Below are 22,636 nucleotides of genomic sequence, written 5' to 3' on the forward strand. Positions count from 1 at the left end.
GTAGGTGAGGATTTGGGCCTTAGTTGCTCTTTTTTGCACCTTTTCCATTTCCATAGCCTTTTTGAGATGTGGCGACCAGAACTGCACTCCAGGTGCAATACTCCAGGTGCGGCCTTACCATTGATTTGTACAACGGCATTATAATATTAGCCGTTTTATTCTCAATACCTTTTCTAATGATCCCAAGCATAGAATTGGCCTTCTTCACTGCCACCGCACATTGGGTCGACACTTTCATCAAGCTGGTGTCCACCAGCACCCCAAGATCCTTCTCTTGAGGATAAGAGATTTAATTGCAGCAGCTTGGTGGTTGGTGTCCTTGAGGGAGTAGTGGCAGTATATGGGGTTCAGGTCACCCCTCATCAATTCCCAACTTATTGATCAAAGTGGCTGCTTCAGGAACTCATTGCTAGGCCAGCCTTGGCAAAGAAAAGGATGTAACTCAGTGTGGTTGTGAGAGGAAACAAAGGGTTCTTATGAAGGATGCATGTAGAGAGGCAGTTTTGGGAAGCCCCAGCAAAGAGCTGAAAACTAGGACAGCAGTTGTTTTTTTAGATTAGTGATAGCAAGAGCTACAGCTGTTTTGTTACACAATTCAGGATTATTGGCCCAATTCTGTCCTCCCCCTACTGGTGCAGCTGTCCCCAAAATAGGTACACTGTATCCAGTGGGGGTGGGGTGGGGCAGGGGGCTTTGGAAGGGAATGGGGATTTAAATCCTTTTCCCCTGCATAAGCCTCCCACCCGGCAGTGGGTCTCCTCAGACCTGTGCCAGCTCTTTAGCCGGGAGGAAGGGAGAAGGGGGTCAGGGGAGGCCATTGCCAAAGAGGATAGGATCTGGGGGCAAGACTGGGTGGGGAGGAAGGAACAGGGGTGGAGAGGCAGTGGGAGGGAGTGTATCCAACAGCAATGGCAGACACCAGATCTTACTGGAAGCTCCCTGTCCCTTTGTTCTTCTTAGTACCGTCTCTAATGTGCGCCAAGCTCCATGCAGCACAGAGCTCAGCAGTGTGGAAGTTTGGTGATTATGTGATAATGTCATTAACATCTGACACAGTCACAGTGCTATGTGGAAAACCCCTTAAAGGAGTGCACTGGCATGGATACCTTATAGGGAACACTGCTCTTCAGACTTGCACCAGCTAAGGAGCTGATACAGGTCCAAGGAGACTCATTGGTGAGGCTTACAGAAGGGTAAGGGGAAACAATTCCCTTTTCCTCTCCTTAGCTTCCCAGTTCCCCCTGCTGCAAGATACAGCCTGCACCCTTTTGGTTCTGAATCAGGTTGGAAATATATTTTGGGAGAGGTATTTTGACATTTACATGTCATTGTTTTTCCTTCATATGGAAAAATATGCTTGGCTGGACAAAAATGAACATTCTTGTTTACTTATTTTGCAGTCAGATCAGATACTTCACTAAATATGTTGAAATGAAGCCGGAAAGTTAGTGGAGATATGACAACTTTCATTTAAAATGTATCCTTCATACTTAATTCTTTTAAATACCAACACAGCAGTGGTTACATTAGTATCTCTACCACTGACTATTCCCAAACAAATAAACACACACACATCTAGTCAAATCAGGCAGACGTAACTTGAAGAACAAGTTTGTGTCAGGTTTTGCCAAAATCACAAGCTTTGTTTCAAAATCTTTCCTCTTTAAATGTCAGAAGAAAGCATGGGAACTAATAGCCAATCCTAGCCTTTCCCCACCATAGCATGCTGCCACACCACAGGCTGTGCTGCATGGGGGGGGGAGGGGAGGGAAGCCAAGCCGATCAGGAGCCTTGGGAAGCAAAAATATTTTTCCTTAATGCTGCATAAGCTTCTTGCTTACCAATGGGTCTCCTCAGGCCTGGCCAGCCTTTCAGCTGGTGCAAGTCCATGGAGATGAGGGATGTTTCAGCTGACTCCAGAGGGGATAGCATCCAGTGGAAGTTGCCTGCACCAGATGCCACCCCCTCCTGCCTCCAATATGCCCCTCCCCCAATTTGTCCTGATCTTCCCTAGCCTATTCCATCCACCTTACTGACTTACTGGCATCAGCGGGGCTCCCCTTTGCCTCCATCATGAATGGGTCCTGCCAGCCATCTGCAATGGTCAGCACAAGTGCACAGCTCTGTGCACTTTCAGAAGGTGTTGCGCAATACTGTAAAGCAGGGGCGCCCAAACCCTGGCCCCGGAGCCACTTGTGGCCCTCAGGGAGTCCCCAGTCTCCAATGAGCATCTGGCCCTCCGAAGACTTGCTGGAGCCCATGCTGGCCTGATGCAACTGCTCTCAGTGTGAAGATGACTGTTTGACCTCTTGCATAGCTGTGGGACAAGTGTTCCCTCCACTGCTTGCTGTATCAGGTCTGTGATCCAGCAATGGCAGTGAAGGAAAGGCTAGCCTTGCTTTGTACAAGGACTTTTATAGGCCTTGAACTATTGCAAGACCTTCATTCATTCATACAAGTTCCATCTCTAATATACTCATTTATGTAAATTTATTCACATTTGAAATGTAAATTAATTCCCCCCCCCCCACACAGTGTCAGAGAGATGATGTGGCCCTCCTGCCAACAAGTTTGGACACCCCTACTGTAAAGCATCAACCACCCTATAAGACTAGGTTGTGTCACAGTTCAGAATCAAAATCAGATCCACACAGAAAGGTTTGAACACTTCTCCCCAGGTAACATGAAATATTTAATGTTTTCCTTGCTCCCATCTCATCCCCACTAAAGCCATGTTTGTTAGGTAGTACGTACATGTACACATCCTGCTAACCTTTCAACTCAACTATTGCACTGAGCTTTATGTGGAGCTGCCCAAGGGATGTTATCAAGAGATGATCAAATGAAGTATAACCCTCTATTTCTCCTTCTGCAGGAGTCATGATGTAATCAGTTCATATATTATTGAATTACAGGTTGGCCCTTGGCATCCTTTCCCTCCGGATCTTTGGGATCTGATCTGGGCCCTCAAAGGATCTCTGGACATGACTGGAAATGCCTTCTGAGGCATGGGGAGGTTGCAGGCGACTTCTGCATGCCTCAGAAGGCCTCCCAGAGGCTTCAGAGACGCACTTCTAAGTGGCACTTCTTCTCATAGACGTACCTATGAGAAGCCTCTAGGAGGCCTTCTGAGGCAGCATGTGGCCTCCCTGCACCTCAGAACACCTCCCAGGCACTTCCTGTCATATCTGGGTGAAGCCCTCAAGAGGTGGGGTCGGGACACTCAGTAAGTCAAATTCATGGGTCCTGAAGTAGGGCCCACCTATATATCACTGGCTTTTCTGAAAATACTCTTGGAATACACACAACAATTGGTAGTTGGATCGTGTCATATAAATTGCTGTAGAAACTGCTAATGCCAGAGCCTGGATATTTTTATTTACCTTCTCAAAGATATACAGGAATCGTTGGCTTCTTTTCAGCGACTTAACTGAGACGCATGATCTTGCTGAATAAACAAAGGAAAATGCCAGTGGAAAACTATGCCTCATAGTTGTTAGGATGGTGGTGGTTAAAAGGTCATTCACAATTTGATTGCATTTCATCCAAATGTTATTATAATTAAACATTCTCACTGTAAATTATTCATGCAATTGACAAGCATACATAGTTCCACATCAATGTAAATCCAGTTAATCTGAAATCCTCTTGGCCAAACATGATTAATGTTTCCCCTGGCCTTTCACATAAATGAAGCTTCAGTGTATACTGGAACCACATCATAGACCATATACAACAAGATGAGCACTTGTGAGGAATGGGTGCGGCTAGTCACGCCAGAAATAGTGTGATATACCACTTTCTCCTTAGAATTTTAAGCAATCTGATTAATGGTAGCCATACATTTAGCAACCCAACCCTGTGCATTCTGGCAACGGACAGCACTTTATGAAGTCATGAATGTCATTGCAGAAGCATGCATAGCTGCATGCTTCCAGGCTACCAGCAAAAACATTAAACACATGATGTGTGTGACAGTGGCTGGCAGAAGCTCTGCTGCCCTTGGTGAGTTTGCTGTGGGGGTGGACAGGGTAGTGGGTGGAATGGGAGGGGCAGGAGGTGTGACAGAGGCAGGAGGAGGTGGCATTCAGTGTGAGTGACTTGCGCTAGATCCTATCCTTAGCCAGGAGGCTTGCGCTGTATCCAGCATGAGAAAGGGCTCCACAGTGGCTCAGCCGAAGGCAAGGGGAAACTCTTCTTATCCTCTGGTAAACCACTGCAGCCCCTGTGGGTCTCCTCGGACTTGTGCCACCTCCTGAGGTGGCACAAGTCCAAGGAGAGCAGAGCAGCTTGAAACCACGCTGTGCTGCTTGGGAAATGGGGTTGGGATCCAGCTGTTATGCTGGATCCCAGCTCGGCCTCCTGCTCCCCCCACCCGCCCTGGGACTGCCCTCCACCCGTCCTTCCTGGCACTCTTCCCTCCCTCCTGCCTCCTCCCTGCCCACCCCAGAGCTTTGTGTTGGCCACAAGGCTCTCCCCGCAAGCTGCCACAGAGGCTGGATGCAGCCTCCATGTGCTGGTGTGGCTTGCTCTAGAGGAGGTGCAAATGTGCTTTATGGCACATTTGCAACCCTCCTAGACTGGCACAAGCCTAACTCATAGTTAGGATTGTGCTGTAAGTCAATTAGGTAGGTGCTTTAGGAGTCAAGGAAGCCACCAAATTCATTTTGGCTGACCACTCCTGTGAAAAACAAGAGTTTACAGGAAATCAAATTGAACAAGCACTAGATGTGGACATGGGATAGTTTCCAATTTTAAACTGACTATCTTAGGTGAAAGAAGCTGAAGGATAAGGGAAGGGATGCCTGCTATTCTCTTGCTGTGCTTTGTACCTGGTTCCTTTTTCATACTTTGTCTCAATTTGTGCATCCCAGGTTAGGGCTATGCATTGCTTATACCTTGGGAAAAGCATACCATGTACTAACCAACACTCTCCACCCCTTCCTTCATAATCTGTAAGTTATACATAACTTACATATTTGTGCAAATAGCATATTTGCACAAAGCCATCATGAAACTCTGGGGAACTGACAGGTCTAAAGGATGTATGTTTTATACCATTTTAAATTGACCATCAAATTTTATAACAAGTTGTTTGATGTCCAAAACAAATGTGTATGTAATGAAAATTTCCCAGTTTACTTCAGCGTGTTTCCTCTCCACTTATTCTTGTTGCTTGAACATTTATTATTCATGTTAAATTAAACTGTTGCCTGATTTGTTGCCCAGATTTCCTGCTTTTACATCCAGGCCTTCTCCAAGAAGTTCAGTATCCTTCTGATACTCTTTCTATCCTTTTTCATTGCCTTATAATAGTGAAATCATCAACCAGACAAAGTTGATGAAAATGAAGAGGTTAAAATATTGTGGAATTTCCACATCCAAACAGATAAACATCTGGGCATAATGCACCAGACTCAACAGTAGTGGAAAAGAAGATGGTCAGGGTTATAGATGTGGCAACAACCGGGGATGTACAAACTGAACAAAAAGAGTATGAAAAAGTAATCAAGTACAAAGATCTTCAAATTGAGGTGGAGTGACTCTGGGAAAGAAAGGCAATGACTGTACCGATAGTAGTGGGTGCTTTAGGTGCCATAGTGAAAAACTTGAAAAAACACTTGCACACTTTAGATGTGATTGAAAGTACCATATATAAGCAGAAAAAGCATACTTGGAACTGCATACATGTTATGCAAATACTATTCAATATTCGAGGTCCTTGCGAAGGACTTGGTATTTAGAAAATGCCAGCCATCATTAATAATAATGGTGACATTATTACCATTAAAGAGCACATTTTAATTTTTCAAAGCATTGCATATCCATTTTCTCAGTAGTTCTTGCACCAGACCTGTAACAATGTCATTATTATTATCATCCTCATGAGACAGACAGGGGACTTACCTAGTGGTTTATCTGACCACAGTTGAATATCCAAATTTAATTCTTTTTTTTTTTTTTTGACTTTGAAACAAGAGCAGGGTGTTCCAGATCTGACCCAAGTCATGGCTCTGGGGGATGAGGATGTTTGATCTTTCTTCTCTGTTATTTTGGCTAATGGCCCAGTTCTATCCTGGGCCTACAGCAGCAGATCCTGAGGTGCAAAAGGAATGCCTGCCAATGGTGACCCAGGCCACACTGGATCAGGTAAGGTGGCGGGTGGGGGCAGTTTGAGGGAAAATCAGGGTGGTTTGGGGGGAAACTAGGGCAGTTTGGAAGTGGAAGAGGGTGGATCCAAGTGGAAGCACCACGTAGCAGATTCTACCATTTCCTGCCCCCGACTCCCCTTGGACTTCTGCCAGTAAAAGAGCTGGCAAGTGTCTGAGGAGACACATTGACAACCAGGTGACCTACAGAGAGGATAGTATAAAATATTTTTACCTACCTCTCCCAGGGCATCTGATAGTTTCCTCCCTTCCCCACCATAGCATGAAGTGCACACTCCATTGATAGCAGTGCGTGCTGTGAACTGGCATAGGATTGGACTGCCCGTTGTAACCCAGAGTACAATTTTGTAGTCTCAAAGTGTCAGTCTCATGGGGAAAAATAAAGATTTAGATTTTTTTATCTCCATTTTTTTTTTATGGAGAGCAAATGGCAGGTTGGAGGGGGCTGAGTTGGAGGTTGCAGGTTGGAGGGGGCAGGTTGGAGAAGAGGATTAAACATTCCTCCTGCACAGCTGCTCAGATCACATGTAGAAGAGCATCTATACCTTATTTAAAGTGTTTTAAAATACTCATGATAAGGGAAGAAAGTTTGACCCCTACCTTTTGTTACAACTGCTTTTAGAAGGCAACACAGGGGACATGATGTGACTAAAATTGGGAGTCAGAGGGTGAAACTCATTGATATAATTAACCACCACTTACAGAATCCCTACATAATTCAAGCACTGAATCAGATCATGGATATCACACAATGATCTCATCACATCCTAAAGCTATCTTCTGAATTTGTTGCAAAGGCATATTTGAATTGGACACATTCTCATTCCCCATTTCCCCCTCCTATCACACACTGCATCACCAGTCAGCGTTCTGGCTCACCATCTTTTTCAGAACCATTCATTTCCTCACCTGTCCATTCCTTTCTTTTTTTCTTTTATTGGCTGTGGTTTTCTTTCAAGCTTGTCTCCTCTAAGAAACCCACAATCTTTTGGCTCCTTCTGTGAAGAACAGAAGAGAAACTCACTATTCCTGAATCATGGAGGTTTTTCTTTTCAGTTGAGAGCAACAGTTGTTCCAAAGGGAAAATTCAGTAACCTTTTCTGCGCCAGTGTCTAGCTCCTCCAACATGGTGTCATTATTTAAAATACTGCCTAAACTAAGTGGGATCATGATATCAAGCATGGAAGCCAGCATTACCTGTAGGTTGCATGAATGTGTAGCCACACACCCACGTGATAGTGTAGCCATACAGCTGGAATAGAAGACCCACACAGCTTCCATGTTGGTGATGAGAATGATGTCATTGCTGAGCACTCTGGAGCTGTCCCTATGTAGCCCTTAGGGCTTTGCGCAATTCCCTCAACAATTAGAGGGAACACTGGCTGCAACCAATGTGGGAAAATTGCTAGGATGAAGAAGATTGGTTGCAACTGCTAATGGCACAACACCCTTCTAAAGATGCAGTCCATGCCAAGGTGCTTTTTTCTTAAATTTAGAAGTATTCCATATGCCATAGCTTTACCCACCTGAACTTCTACAACAATCAGACTACATGATGTACTGGATCATACTCTAAGAGTTAATGGAGACATTGCCACCCTTTTGAGAGTAAGTGGTTACGAGCCCAATCCTATGCCTATCTACTCAGAAGTAAGTCCTATTATACTTTTGTCTACTCAGAAGTAAGTCCCAGTGGGCCTTACTCCCAGGAAAGTGTGGATAGGCTTGTAACCTACCTCTTCACAGGCATAAGAAAATGTTACCCTGTTCATAGGCATTTTTTTCTTACAAGTGAGACATTCCTGGCCATGATCTGTTCTTTAAAAGCATGACATGTTTTCCTTGTGAGCCAGATCTGGGCAACTTTTGACCTCCCAAGCTGACTGCAGCTCACCAGCGCTGTATTGTGGCCTGCCAAGCGCTTGACTAGTCCTTGTTTTTGCAATCTCAGACAGGCAACAAAAACAGGAGGTTTATCGAGCCTCTGCAGTGTTGCTATACATAGCTTGATGGTTGCATTTAGCTTGGTGGGTCAAAAGTTCTGTAGCCTTTCACTAAGCCTTAAAAAAAAAAGTATGAGAGAAAAGAAACGACTGACTCATCTGTGCTCTGATATTCCCAGGAAATCACACAACCAATGACAGAGTGTACAGCAGTCTGAAGCAATGTAGGCTGGCGTCAAGCAACACATTCTGGTTACTTATTCTCAGGACTGTGACTATTATGTGCTAAATAGTTTTAAAATATTAGTATCAAAGTAATCCATATTCTGTGTCAAGAAAGCAGAATTCTGCAACGTGTATACATCATGAAACACGTTCTTCTATAAATTTCCTTAGTTTGCTTTACTTTTGCCAGCCACAGGAAGGAGGAAAGAGTGCTGCAGTAGTGCACTGAGGCCCAGGCTGCTGGAAAGTTCATCAGGTATTACCCAAGTACTAACTAGAAAGTCTTACTTTGAAACCATAAAAGATACATACTCAATTTGTTAAAAAGGAAGATCTCAATATATGGACCGTCTTCAGGCAGTACAGAATCCCATGGCTTTTCTGAACTTGCATAGAATTGTAGAATTAACACCTTTCTTATAACTCTGGCTAGTTCACCTACTTAATATTCCCATCCCTTTCTAGGTAGAGCATCTCTGATTACCTGCTTTCACATGTAGGCTTGAACATTTTGCAGAATCCTCCAAGGATGGCTTTATTCATAATTGAGGCTCTGAATGTTTCCTTGCTGACCTCTCACCTCAGAGTCACCTTTTTATCAGGCATGCCACATTTGCACTCTATGAGTGTGCCACAGAGGTACTGCAGGGTGCCAGATTTGGGGTGTGACATTTTAGTGAAGTGCTTCTTAGTCAATCGGTTTCTTGCCTGTTTTTTTTTTAAAGCACAATCAGTAGGGATTTTGTTTTCTTGATAGGTGGATTCCAAGCATTAGACAAAGCTCTTTTGATTTTGTCACCCAAAGGGTGAGAGGAACAGTCTACAGGAGTCTAGCTGTTGCTATACTTTAACAGTGGTCCTTCTGTTGTGGATAGGCGGAGAGGGGCTGAGGCTTATTCTAGTATTCTCTTGGCTGCTTCTTTAATTGGCACATAAATGTGGTTCAAAGGCTGACCTAGTGAAGCTTTGATGGTAACACTAGACATTTTACAAACTGCTTTTTTTCCCTTCCAAGAAGAAAACAAATAAAACTTGTTTTATTCACATATACAACAAGCTGGAACATTTTATTTTTCTACTGAAAGAAACTGCGATGTGCAAAACAAGGTTATATACAAAACATCTTGGTTTATTTGAAAAATAGTATATAAATGTTTTAAATAAATAATGTAATTAAATATAAGAAAGTACCACATAATAACAAAAGACAAAATCCTTGTTCCCATCTTTCGGCATACCCCATTCACGTATAAATAATAACGGTAATGGAGAAAATAACAAAATTGTCTTTCCAAAAGTTCAAAGCATATGAATCATGCATATGTAAATATTGCATGATTTACAGCACCTAAAGTCAAATGGTTGCATTTCAGCCATTCTGCTGTATTGAAAAGGTTTCTCTGACCAGGTTGAACTTGTCCACATGGCAAAAGCATGAAAACCTAGTGCAATCCAGAAATGGTGTAGCTGTAGCATAAATATTAACATGGGGAAAGAATAAGGGCACTACACATGAAAGCTTCTGAAATTTGGTCTGGTTTTCATGTTACAACCATGATGTGGAAACTGCATCAAGGGTGAAAAATAGCAGATATGCACCTTTATAACTTAACAAGTGTGGCCACCATTTTATCTCCAAACATGTGAGAGCCATTATTTTATGGTTTGATTATGTACATACTGTGAGCATGCACTTTGGAAAGCTAGGGCTAACTATAGCTTCCAACAGTTTATACTGGCAGTCATCATAAAGGAAAGCATGTCTCCAATAGGATTTGGAGATCATCATGGCATATTTGCCCATATTCTTTTTGGAAAATGGCAAAGTAATCCTGAATTGTTCCCTGTGGTGGTTGTCATGATGTGAGGCACTCTGTGTGCAGTGGCTTGCCACACAGATCAGGCAATTTTTCACCGTGCCACTGCAAGCATCCCAAAAGAAAGGTTTGGGATGGCAGGATGAGAATTGCCCAGTCTCCATGGTGAGCTACCATGCACAAACAGCTTACCACTTGGTAATGGCTGGCATGCAGACTAATCTTCAAGTGGCCTTCCTGCAGCTGCTGTAACATATGAGTTGGTTCCTAATGTCAAAGTTCACCAAAAAGTAAGAGAAATCCCTTGAATGAGATGATGCAATGGTACAAACTTAATACTTTGCATTTGCATAGCAGTTTTTGAAGTGTGCGAAGCACAGAAAAGAATGCAATTTTTTTTTTTTTTAATGTGGTTGGAAAAAATGAAAAATGCCTAAAGTCTGTGTTTAATGTTGAAATCCTCAACATGCTTGCTAGGAAGTAAGTCCCACTGAACTTCATGGGCCTTACATCTGAGTAAATACATTTGGGCTTGTGTAAAGCTACAAAGAAAACAAAGACTCTTCTTGCTACAAGGGAAAACCCCTGGATGCTTGTTTAAGCTTGTCACAGCTTTTTCTGTGACCTTTTTCATTCTTCAGTATAATAAAGAACGAGCGATGCCTGTCTTCTCCTCCCATAATGCGGTGATGTCTGTTGCACAGACTAAGGGTCTGGGTCAAAGAGGGAGTGAAGGAGTTAGGGTAAGGGTCACTGACATACATGGAGGTGTCTTTGTATGCAAGACCCAACCTGCTGTTTGATTGCCAAGACCCAGCCAGAGGAGAAAAACAAAAGATGTTCCCACAGTGGTTTGAGTGTTACAGGTCACTGTAGGGAAACTCAGAATCAGCTGAAACCAGGAATCCACTTGGCTTCACAGCACAATCAGAGTAGGGTGTCAGGTAACAGAACCTGCAATGTGCTGCACATTGTGGAGTTGGGTTAGACTCAATGGAACTTTTGCATGAATAATTGCACAACAGACTGTGGTCACATTCTGTGGAAGAACTAGCATCTTCTGCCACATAAGTCAGATGTTGTGGTGAAGGAATGATGTGGTGCAGAACAGAATGTTGGATTCATATATGGATCTCCACTATACCCCAAAGAAAAGTCTTATTTTCACAACTGAAACATGCGGCCTGATCTGATACAGTTTTAGGTGGGTCTAAGCCCACTGAAAATAATGGTCAGCACTACATTATAATGGATTGTGCTACAAATAATGGATTGTGCTACTATAATGTGCTGATCGCCACTGCTTAATTTTGAGTGTCATTAATGAGATACAGAAAGCCAAAGATTGTCATCTAAATATGCAAATATGTTTGATCAAATTAAGTCTCTTCATTCTATTTACAAATAGGAAAAATCAAATAAAATACCAATTCACAGACTAATCCTAACCTGTGCTGGCGCAGCCAGGCCGCACAGCCTGTGCTGTATTCAGTGCAGGTAAGGAGCAGACTGGAGGTCTCCTTGGGGTAAGGGAATATTTTTCCAATCTCACCAGGGACCATGGGAGGGGGTTGCAGGGGGGTACATTGTATCTGGGCCCAGGAGCCAAAGCAGGGGAGCCAGAAATTTCCTGGGATCTAAAAAAAAGTTTGCTTATATTGTGGGAAGACTAGCATTCACATTTTTTCATAATCCTACATAGTTTTATATATTGTAATTCATATAAATGGTATGAAATTATTATACTAAAGAAACTTTGTACTTCCAAAAGGGACCCCCCCCCCCAAAAAAATGTACCTCCTGATTAAATTCCTCTCAAAGGCCCTGCTTTAACTCATTTATCATAAGTCCTCCACTGAACCAACTGAACCTCTTCCAAATGGAGGGCTGTCAATTGGCCACAGTGTGCAGCTTCTCCCTCAACTTGAGAATGTTCTGGAGGGAGGAGAAGGACTTCTCCCATGGACAGGTCCAATCCTCCTGGAGGTTGTCCAGGATACCCTGGGAGAATCACTCACAAAGGAGTTGGATGGGTGAAAAGCCAGTTAGCACACCTCTCAGACTATGAAAAGCATGGGTCTGAGAAGGACGACCCAGTGATGGGACTCCTCTCCCCAAATCACTGTAGCATCATCTTCACAAATCCCACAATTCCTCTCCCACAAATCACTGTAGCATCATCTTCAGGGTTCAGTTAAAGCATAAGAACAGCCCCACTGGATCAGGCCATAGGCCCATCTAGTCCAGCTTCCTGTATCTCACAGCGGCCCACCAAATGCCCCAGGGAGCACACAAGACAACAAGAGACCTCATCCTGATGCCCTCCCTTGCATTGGCAGTCTGACATAGCTCATTTCTAAAATCAGGAGGTTGCACATACACATCATGGCTTGTACCCCTTAATGGATTTTTCCTCCAGAAACTTTACCAATCCCCTTTTAAAGGCATCCAGGCCAGATGCCGTCACCACATCCTGTGGCAAGGAAATTCAACCACTTTGCTTGTTTGGGGATGGTAAATGGATGTCTGAGGGAGGCTTATGCCCAGGAGGGCCTATAAGCCCCTAAAGAACTGGCTCTTGAAATTAGTGTCTTGATCCATTAATGTGTCCACTGGAAAGTCCACTGTGGAAAGGATAAACAGCAGTTCTCTGCTTAGGACCTTGGCATGGGTGCTGTGGAGAGGTGCTACTTCAGGGTAATTAGCCAAATGAAAACCAGACTATGGGTATACCCATCCATATGGGTCATGGTCTGGTGCTGCAGTGTATAGCAATTGCCATGCTGTTCCTTTACTCCTCACGCTGCAGGTGCCTTGGAGCTCACACTAGTTTTTTTTTCCTGCGAAGCCATAACATTCTTTCAGCATTCATAAGGATCTGCAAATCACTGTCTCTCACCTAATCTAGCCCATAGATCTGCTGTGGGACAATAATTGCAGAGCACCTTCTGAAGAAAGCTGAAGTGCTATCATGTGTTCAGATCACATGGTCGTGTGTCTCTTAGGAGACAAATCAAAGCAAATGAACAAGTTCTGAATGGGGCCCAATATAAAACAGACGCTCTGTCATGTATATTAGAAATGCTAATATTATTTACATGCTACAACTGCTGCTTGTTTCAGCTCCAGTGAATGAATCTAAGATGGAACTGTATGCAGTAACACAATCTAGAAAATGAAGTGATGAGTGCGGGCAAGATTTATGTTTGGGTGATCAAATATCTCATCCAAATGGGATAGAAGTTTTGTTAATTTAAAAGCTCAAAATAAATCAGAAGTTCCACACACAAGATGCAACTTCTCCCTTCAGAGCTTAGCAGTGATGAGAAAAACTGCACCTTTTCCCTTTGTGTAGCATATAGTAAAATTCCACTTAAATCACAATAATGCAACAAGCTATATACTGTTCCATAAAATCACCTGCTGGTGAATCCTCATTGTAGTCTGATAACAATATATAGCAAGTACTCACTTAAAGTTGTCCGTAGGTTCTTGGAAACTGCAACTTTAAGTGAAATGATTTATAACAAGACCAATTACTGTAGGTTAATTGATATGTGTAAACAAGAGTTCCTACAGCATATTTCTGGTGACAAAAGCAACACCAAAATTATAAAGACCCCAAACACTTCTAATATTAAGCATTAAAAAAATGTGAGCTTTCTGGGCTAGAAAAAACCCATGCAGACAAGGGGAAAGCATGCAAACTTCACACGGACAGTGGCCCTGGCCAGGAATTTTTTCCCCCACTCAACAACTGTAAAACAAAACAATTTACAGCGTAAGCCTAATCTGCCCTGGAGCAGGCCAGCTGGCAGTCCTGCCCGGCATCCAGAGCAGGGTCGGGGCCCACAGTGGCTCAACCCAGGGCAAGGGGAATCACTTCCCCTTACCCTGGGTAAAGCTGCAGCAGCCCCAATGGGGCTACTCGGATCTGTGCCACCTCAAGAGTGCCAGATCCTGGCGCTGCCTCCTCACCCACGGGCCCACCTGACCCAAAACACCTCCCTCCCCTGCTCCCCACACCCCCCCAGACCTCCTGCCAGCCTAGCTTGGCTGGCGCAGGCTTACCTTATGCGCTGGCCAAGTGGGATTTGCGCCGGCCTCCTTCCTCTCCCAGTGGTGCGAAAGTGCTTTGTGGCACTTTTGTGACACTGGTGGGTCGGTGCAAGGGACTTGCGCCAGCCCAAACAGAAGTTGGAATTGTGATCTTATAATAAAATGACTTTAAGTAAGGACTTGCTGTAAAGTATTCTCAAACCAGAGCGAGTATAGTACAGTAAACAGTATCTTCTACTGTTGAAGAGAGAGCTCTTTGTATTGTTAAGTTCTGAGTGTTAATTGTCATACATTATTCTAAGAAAGGAATGCATTAAAAAAAAGAAAGCACCTTATGGCACTGACATGATTAATGCCACATTGAAAAGAAATAATGGTGTCTAGTTACATAAAAAAGGCACTTGGGCCTGCTGTTTTCTGTGAGTAAAATCTGTGATCTTTGTTCAGCTGAATGATTGAGAAGCAGGGCTCAGGCCCAAGTTGAGTTACTATGAGCAGCAGAATCCAATAAGAAATAATTTATGGACTGAACTGTGCTGCATAGAAAATCCCTTGGAATTTTTCTTTGATTCAAGCAACTTCCATCACAACAAATCTCTCGACAACAACACAAACCACATGAACTGGATATCACTTAGAATTAAAGATGAGAAGACAGAACCATGTCTGCTGAGATACCAGTTAATTCAACAAATTCAACATGAAGGTTGTTTTCCTGCTTTGGGCCTCAGACTGCGGGAAAAATATTCTAGCACATCCCTAAATGCTAAGAGATATAAAACAGTAACCCTGGCACAGCTCACAATCCTCTGAGCTTGTGAAGTATGGAGAAAGTACAAGTTCTATCCAGAGCTGTAAAAGAGGGAGTGTTGGCCCAATTGTATCCTTCCCCCTCACTGGTGCAGCCGCACTAAAAAGACTCATGCTGTATCCAGCAGGAGTGATAGTGGTGGTGTGGGAGGCTTTGGAAGGGAATGGGGTTTTAAATCCTATTTCCCCTTCGTAAGCCTCCAACCCCACAATGTGTCTCCTCAGACCTGTGCCAGCTCTTTAGCTGATGCAAGTCTGAGGAGAGATAGGAGGTGGGAGGACTGCTGGGGGGGGATAGGATCCAGCATGCACCATCACTACCACACCCCCACCTGCAGCCTCCACATACCCCCATTTCTTACCCCACCCTCACCTTCCCCATGCCAATCTCCCCCTCTGTCTCCCCTGCTAGCTTACCTGCTCTGGTGGGTGGCCAGATGTTTGGTGATACACACAGGAAGGCCCCAGTTTTTCTGCTTTCATTGAAATCAGGATGGGGAGTAGGACCATACCCATTGTGTCCAGCCCCCAGATGCCATTCCCATTGTCCACACACTTCAACAGGTAAGCCAGCAAGATCTCCTAAGGTGGAATACCAAATGCTGCCTCCTTTCCTAATGATGTGCCAGCCTCTAATCTTCCCACTCTCCAATGTTCTAGCTCAGCACTCCCCACCCTTCCACATTTCGTCTTCTTTTTCCAATCCAGGGAGTGGAAAGAGAAGACCAGTGGAGGAAGATCAGTGGAGGCAAGCAGGTGGCTAGAGATAAGCACCCATCACCTAAGTAGTGCTACCTGAGGTCAGTAGCAGAAGTCACTAGTGGGATGCGGGTCTCCCTGGGTAATGCACTTGGGGGGCGGAACACCACCACTAGCCAAAATTATGAGAACTTGGTATTTTCAAATAGTACCATCACATTATATAATCATACAATGTGGAATTTCATGCAGGATGGAATGAAACAAACCACATTGAAATATCTCTATTCTAACAAAAGTTATAGCCAAAACCCCAGGAGAAAACACAACTGCGTTATGTTACAAAAAGTTGATTTTCATAACTCAAAGCTGATCAGTGAGACTGATTGTTCCAGGAGCCAGTGTGGTGTTATTATGATACAGCAGAGAATAAATAAGGTGTTAATTATAAATAACATAAATGTCATTTATGGTGTCATTCATAAATAAATGAGAGCTGACTCATACTGAGTCAGCTCTCATTTCCATGTATCAAAGCTCATACTAGAACTCTTATTCAGTTGTGTTAGTGTCATCAAATTTGCCACTGGTTTTTTGGTTGGTTACTGATGTGCTGGGTGACATATTATTATATATTAAAATAAATAAAGTTAATGGGAGTTACACCAACCCTAAATAATGCCACTGCATTTAGGCTGTGCATATGATATTGTAATTTATTCTGTATGGTCTTATACAGGAGGAGGTCCATCATGGGGGTGATGCAATGAGTTCTCTCACCAGGTGATCAAATCCTAGTTTGGAGCTTGGAGCTGTTCACCAAGTGTTGCACTGTTTGTGTATTTTATTTGTTCCTCCTCATTTTTAAGGAAATAAGATGTTCAGTAAGTGTTATACTATGTGTATTTGTTCCTGTCCATTTTTACAGAAATAAATACATTACATACATTTAGGTTATGCGTATGATATTGTAATTTAAAGGTGCAATTTTAATGATATGAGGATGGGGCGATGAGGCATCACCCTGCCCAACATTTGGGGGTGTTGCCACACCATGGGAAGAGGTCCATCATGGGGGTAATGCACTGGCTCCCTGTACTGGGTGACGCCACCCCTAGTGACACCACTGCCTGAGGTGCAGTGGTGAGTGGAGTGGTGAGGTGAGTGGTGAAGTGAGGTGACCACTTCAGTTGGCCTTGTGGATGAACTGGCCCTGCACCTGGTATTTGCAATTGTTACCCTGCACATGCCTGATCTCGCCTGATCTCGGAAGCTAAGCAGGGTCAGGCCTGGTTAGTACTTGGATGGGAGACCGCCTGGGAATACCGGGTGCTGTAGGCTTATACCATAGTCTTTCGAGACTGAAGGTTGCCAACCATGCATGGAGGATTTCGCCATACGCTTAGGAACTCTGATTGCCTAGGTTTCTAGAATGCTTGAAAAAGCTCTTTGTGTGACCCAAAATAGAGACAATCTGAATGCACAACTAACCGCTGTGGGGTATGGCAGAGGGTGCATTGGTGTCTGAGGGCTGGGCCACGGTTCTGAACTCCCGCTCCATGTTCAGGAACAAAAAAGAGGGCTAGAGTCTTAGGAGCTGCTTTTGTCCCACAAAATGAGAAACATAAAGCAAATGTTCCTAAATATTCTAGTTCCTTGGTTTTATTAAATTATCAGGTTATTTTAAACTTATTTTTGGTCAGATGGTGATGCCAATGAAATTTAATTATAAAAGAATTAAAATGACAACTTGACAATGAGAAACTCATAACATATTACATGCCATAACCATAAATGTTTTACCAGTTCTAAAGAGGACATGCAACCTTAATTACATGAAATCCAGGTTTTTCCAAATTATATTTTTGTAACAGTGACATTGTAGATAGAATTGCCATAGAGTTTAGGAGGCAAAACCTCTAATGAAATAAGCAAGGACTTAATATATTTTTAATTTTCTGTGGTGCCTGGATGAAGATTGGGCTAATTAAAAATGTATGACTTCTTAATCAACCATTTCCAAACATTTGCAAGACTATCTCACATTTTATTTTGAAATGCATTTTGTTACAGCCCTATCCTATGCTTCCCCCCCCCCCGCCCATCCACTGTGGTAGGCATGCCAAAATGGCTCCTATTGCATCAGGCATTCTCCTCTGGATAAGAGAACATTCATTCTCTTACCCAGGGGTAAGCCTCTGAGGTGTAGAAGGATCTACTCAGACCTGTGCTAGCGAAATTGCTGGTACAGGTCTGCATGGACCCAGGCCACAAAATTGGGTCCGGAAAGGGAGATCGGATTCAGCAGCCACCGCTGCTACTGAGCCAGCTCTTCCTGGAGCTGATCTGCCCTCCCCTTATCCTCATCACTGCCCTGTTCCACCTTCCCCCTGCGTTGTTTAAATGTGGTTAGACCAGTATTTCTCAAATTGTGCATCGGGACCCACTAGGTGGGTTGTGAACCTGGTGGGTCCCCATTCATTTCAATATCTTATTTTTAATATATTATATTAGACTTGATGCTACCATGGTATGTGACCGCATGTGGGGAAATGTGACAGGCTGTACTTTTCACAGGCTACCATGTGTAAGCTTTTAACAATGATAGTAAATGGAACTTACTCCTGGGTAAGTGTAGATAGGATTGCAGCCTAGGATTGTTAAAAATTTTCCTGCTTGATGGTGTCACTTCCAGTCAAGATATAACTTCCGGTGGGCCCTGACAGATTCTCATCCTAAGAAGTGGGTCCTGGTGCTAAACTTTGAGAACCACTGCGCTAGACAATAAATTTGTAGAAAAGCATTAGGATACTGGCAGCTTTATTTTCATTCTCAATAAAGGAATTTGCCTGATTCACAACTGCCACACCCTGAGCTATCATACAGTAATTTTCCAGAACTCCAAGACCTCACCCCATTGGTATATATGTGGTTAGGATTGTGTGTGTGTGTGTGTGTGTGTGTGTGTGTGTGTGTGTGTGTGTGTGTTTCAGTTCGCACTGCTTCAGAATTACACAAATCAAAACTCATTTGCCATTTTTTGGCCCATTTGGTCCAGAGTAGAAAGATAGTTTGCAGACTGCAAGGGTTTTCATCATCCTGATTCATTTGGTGGCACCCGCAGACTTGGCCACTTCACTGCTTACTGCTAAATTCAGATCATTTATGAATATGTTAAATAGTACCAGCCCAAAATTCTTAAGAGGACCCCTCTGCTTACTAATGTCCATTGTGAAGACTGTTTATTTATTCCTACCCTCAATTTCTTGTTGCTTAACCAGATGCTAACCCATAAAAGGGATTCTCATTGTATCATCCCATAACTACTAAATTACTCAGATCCATCAATGGTTATTACAATACTCATTACAGCCATTTGATACCTTTATATCAGTTTCAGAGGAGAGGAAAAACAAGGGAATTCTGATCCTTTGTGCCCTGTCTGTAAACTTTGCAGGTGCCTAGCTAGAGCCCAATCCTGAGCTCGGTGCACAGGCTTCCCACTGGTGTGCACTGGCGCAAACATGCCATAAGGCATGTTTGTGAGGCTTCCCACTGGGCCAGTGCCCATGCCAGCCCAGCGCTGGCCAGTGCTGGGCTAGTGCCAGGCTAGTGCCTGGCCTCCGTTGCTCAGTGATCACATGAACTGCCAAGCCGTGGCACGGTAAGCGGGAGCTGGGAGGGGGGCGGGGAGGAGGCATTCCGGGGAGGAGGGAGGCAGGCAGAGGGCAGAGAGAGGGTGGGGAAGAGGTGTGACGGGGAGGTGGGAGGCCGGGAGAGGGCAGACGGGAGGCGTGCCAGGGGGAGGGAGGGAGGTGGGTCAGGTAGAGCTCTGCTGCACTGAATCCAAGCCAATCAGCGCCCTACACAAATGCCTTTACCCTACCCCCAACCTTTTGGTCGGTGGTAACTTGAGTAGCCCCATTGCAGGGCTACTTCCCTTACCCAGGAGAAGGGGACAAAAGTCCCCTTATCGTGAAGTGCCCCCCCCCCCCCCCGCAGCAGCCTGAGGTGCATAGGATCCGGCGGCAGCCATTTTCGGTGCTGCCAAAGCTGCACGCTCCGGGCAGCTCAGAATCAGGCTGCCTGCCATTACTTGACACGGAATACAGAACTAGATGGTGATTTGGTCTGATCCACCAAGGTCTTATGTGCTTAGCATTCAGTGACAATGGTTAATGCATAAGTACAGTAAAAATAAATTTCTGGAAAATGTAAATAAAGTCTGGAAAATGTATCTAATTCTTAGGGCCTGATTACATGATATGATTAATGTGTGTGCTGCCCCTTTAATTTTTGGGGGGAGGGGGTTAAAATGGGGGGGGGAATACAAACCAAAGCAAAACCACAGCAGGGAGTTGGGATTTTAAACACTTTGTTCCTGCTGTGGTTGCACTCCAAATCAAGTCCACCACCCACATGCAATTTACAGAAGTAAAAAAGCTCCCATGAAAAGCTAATGCCATGTGATTCAGATTAGAATTATTGGGAGGGGGGCAAAGGATTAATGCCCCTATAAGGACGCCATTTATCCATTTAGTTTTCTTTTTATATAAAACATTTGGCTTCCTCTTGGTCTAGCAATAAGCACTTAGAGGTAGAATTATTGGCATGCAAATTTAGTAAACTTGAGGCAAGATACTCAGGTTCAGTCTGACTGGACTGACCCAAGTATCACTCGTAGGGAGAGTGTTTTTAGGGGCACCGATGAAGCAGTACAAAATCCAGGACAGGTATGCCAGGATCCTTGTAATGTCTCAGAAGATGCCAAGATGTAGTTCTGAAATGACACATTTGCAAGCCAGCTATTGGTTCCCATTACCCTGTATAACATTTTGGGGGAACTTGGGAAACTTTTCTTAGATTGCACAGCACAACCAAAAAATATTTCGGTCGTTTGTGAAGATGACAGACCGATCTCAGGGCCTGATCCAGAAGAATGCATGCCGGCTCACTGCCAGCACACACTGTTGCAAATGTGCCGTAAGGTACACCTGTGACAGTCTCTGCCAGTCCAGCACTGCAGCCTAGTTTACCCCAGTCCACAGGAGTCCTTTATATAAGGAGAACCTCACATGTCAGACCCACCACAACCACTTCACTTTGGCCTGAGAACATTACTCTTCCCCTCCCCTTGTTTTTTGAGATCTCCCTTGAGGGCTCTGCATAGGGGTCAACATGTAACCCCCAAGCCATTGGAGCCAGTGGATACAAAGTTGGGTGAGGGCCCTTTACGCCCAAGTCTCCTCAGAAGGAAGGGGCAGGGCCAACTCCCCTAGCAGCTAGTTTAGATCTTCAGTGAGCTCCAGATCTTTGCTGGAGCAACATCTGAGCCTTTCCCATCACCGTTTCCAGCTGTTTTCCTTTGAGCTGTTTGAGGTACTGGCTTGCTACCAGGGTTGTACTTTAGGCCATTTCAGATAGATTCCTGGTTAGCCTACTATGACCTGAAACAGAGCACAAGATTCTGTGTTTCAAGTTCAAATACCAATTCAACCTCTGTACCATTTTCAAATGGGACAGGAAAATACAATGCAATGTAATATTTCTGCATTTCAAGTACAACCACAGGTTGAATACAACACTTGGTTTCAAGGGATACAGGAAAAATATAAAACTAATGCAGTCTCCTTTGAAAAACTGACACATCAGAAAGAAAGGCGGCATGCATGTCCAAGACACTATTCTCCGTTTCAAGTTTAAAACCTCACACTAATTCTTGCGTCTGCTGTGAGGAGGGTGAAAAAAACATGTGAAACACTGCCATGTAATATCCGTCTTGAGACTGAAAGATCACAAGTGAAACGTGTATATGTTTACTACAGGATTCTCTGTTTTAAGCTGCAAAACCTTCTCAACATTCACTCATTTTCAAAGGAAGAAAAGTAAATAAGTAAATAACACCTTGTAATGTAATATGTACTTTGGAGATTAACGGCCCAATCCTATAGGCTGTTTATGACTGTGAAACTTGAGTTCTGCCATCATAAATGCTGGATCACCTCCATACATAGCAGATCAGCTGTAGATGCAAATGGCCAGATGCAACATGTGCTTGCAACTGATGGATCCAGCCTGTGCCAGAGCAGGTAAGGTGATGGTAAAGGTGGGCCATGGGTGGTTCAGGGTGGGGAGGGTGAGGGTGGAGTGGTTTGAGGGCAGGAGGGGTGGATCTCAGTGGCAACAGGGCATACCAGATCCTGTCTCCATTTTCCCAGCCTGACATGCTCCTCTCAGATTTACACCCGCAAAAGAGCTGGCATGGGCCCAAGGAGACCCATTGGTGATCAGGCAGCCTACCAGGAGGTAAGTAAAAGATAAGAACATAAGAACAGCCCCGGATGTTGGCCAGATCCCAAAGGAGAACTTGTGCAAGGAAAGCGCCCTACAGGTAGACCACAGCTGCGATACAAGGACATCTGCAAAAGGGATCTGAAGGCCTTAGGAGTGGACCTCAACAAGTGGGAAACCCTGACCTCTGAGCAGCCCGCTTGGAGGCAGGCTGTGCAGCATGGCCTTTCCCAGTTTGAAGAGACACTTTGCCAACCGTCTGAGGCTAAGAGGCAAAGAAGGAAGGCCCATAGCCAGGGAGACAGACCAGGGACAGACTGCACTTGCTCCCAGTGTGGAAGGGATTGTCACTCCCGAATCGGCCTTTTCAGCCACACTAGACGATGTTCCAGAACTACCTTTCAGAGCGTGATACCATAGTCTTTCAAGACTAAAGGTTGTCAACAACAAGAACAGCCCCACTGGATCAGGCCATAGGCCCATCTAGTCCAGCTTCCTGTGTCTCACAACGGCCCACCAAATGCCCCAGGGAGCACACTAGATAACAAGAGACCTCATCCTGGTGCCCTTCCTTGCTTTGGCATTCTGACATAGCCCATTTCTAAAATCAGGAGGTTGCACA

At 44.3% G+C, this 22,636-nt stretch overlaps 1 pseudogene; it reads left to right on the forward strand.

Annotated features, from left to right (window-relative positions):
- Positions 1-16,947: 16,947 nt before the first annotated feature.
- LOC136637304 (5S ribosomal RNA) lies at positions 16,948-17,064 on the forward strand (annotated as a pseudogene).
- The last annotated feature ends 5,572 nt before the right edge of the window (positions 17,065-22,636 follow it).

Source organism: Tiliqua scincoides, chromosome 1 (assembly GCF_035046505.1).
Source record: "Tiliqua scincoides isolate rTilSci1 chromosome 1, rTilSci1.hap2, whole genome shotgun sequence".
Taxonomy (NCBI): domain Eukaryota; kingdom Metazoa; phylum Chordata; class Lepidosauria; order Squamata; family Scincidae; genus Tiliqua; species Tiliqua scincoides.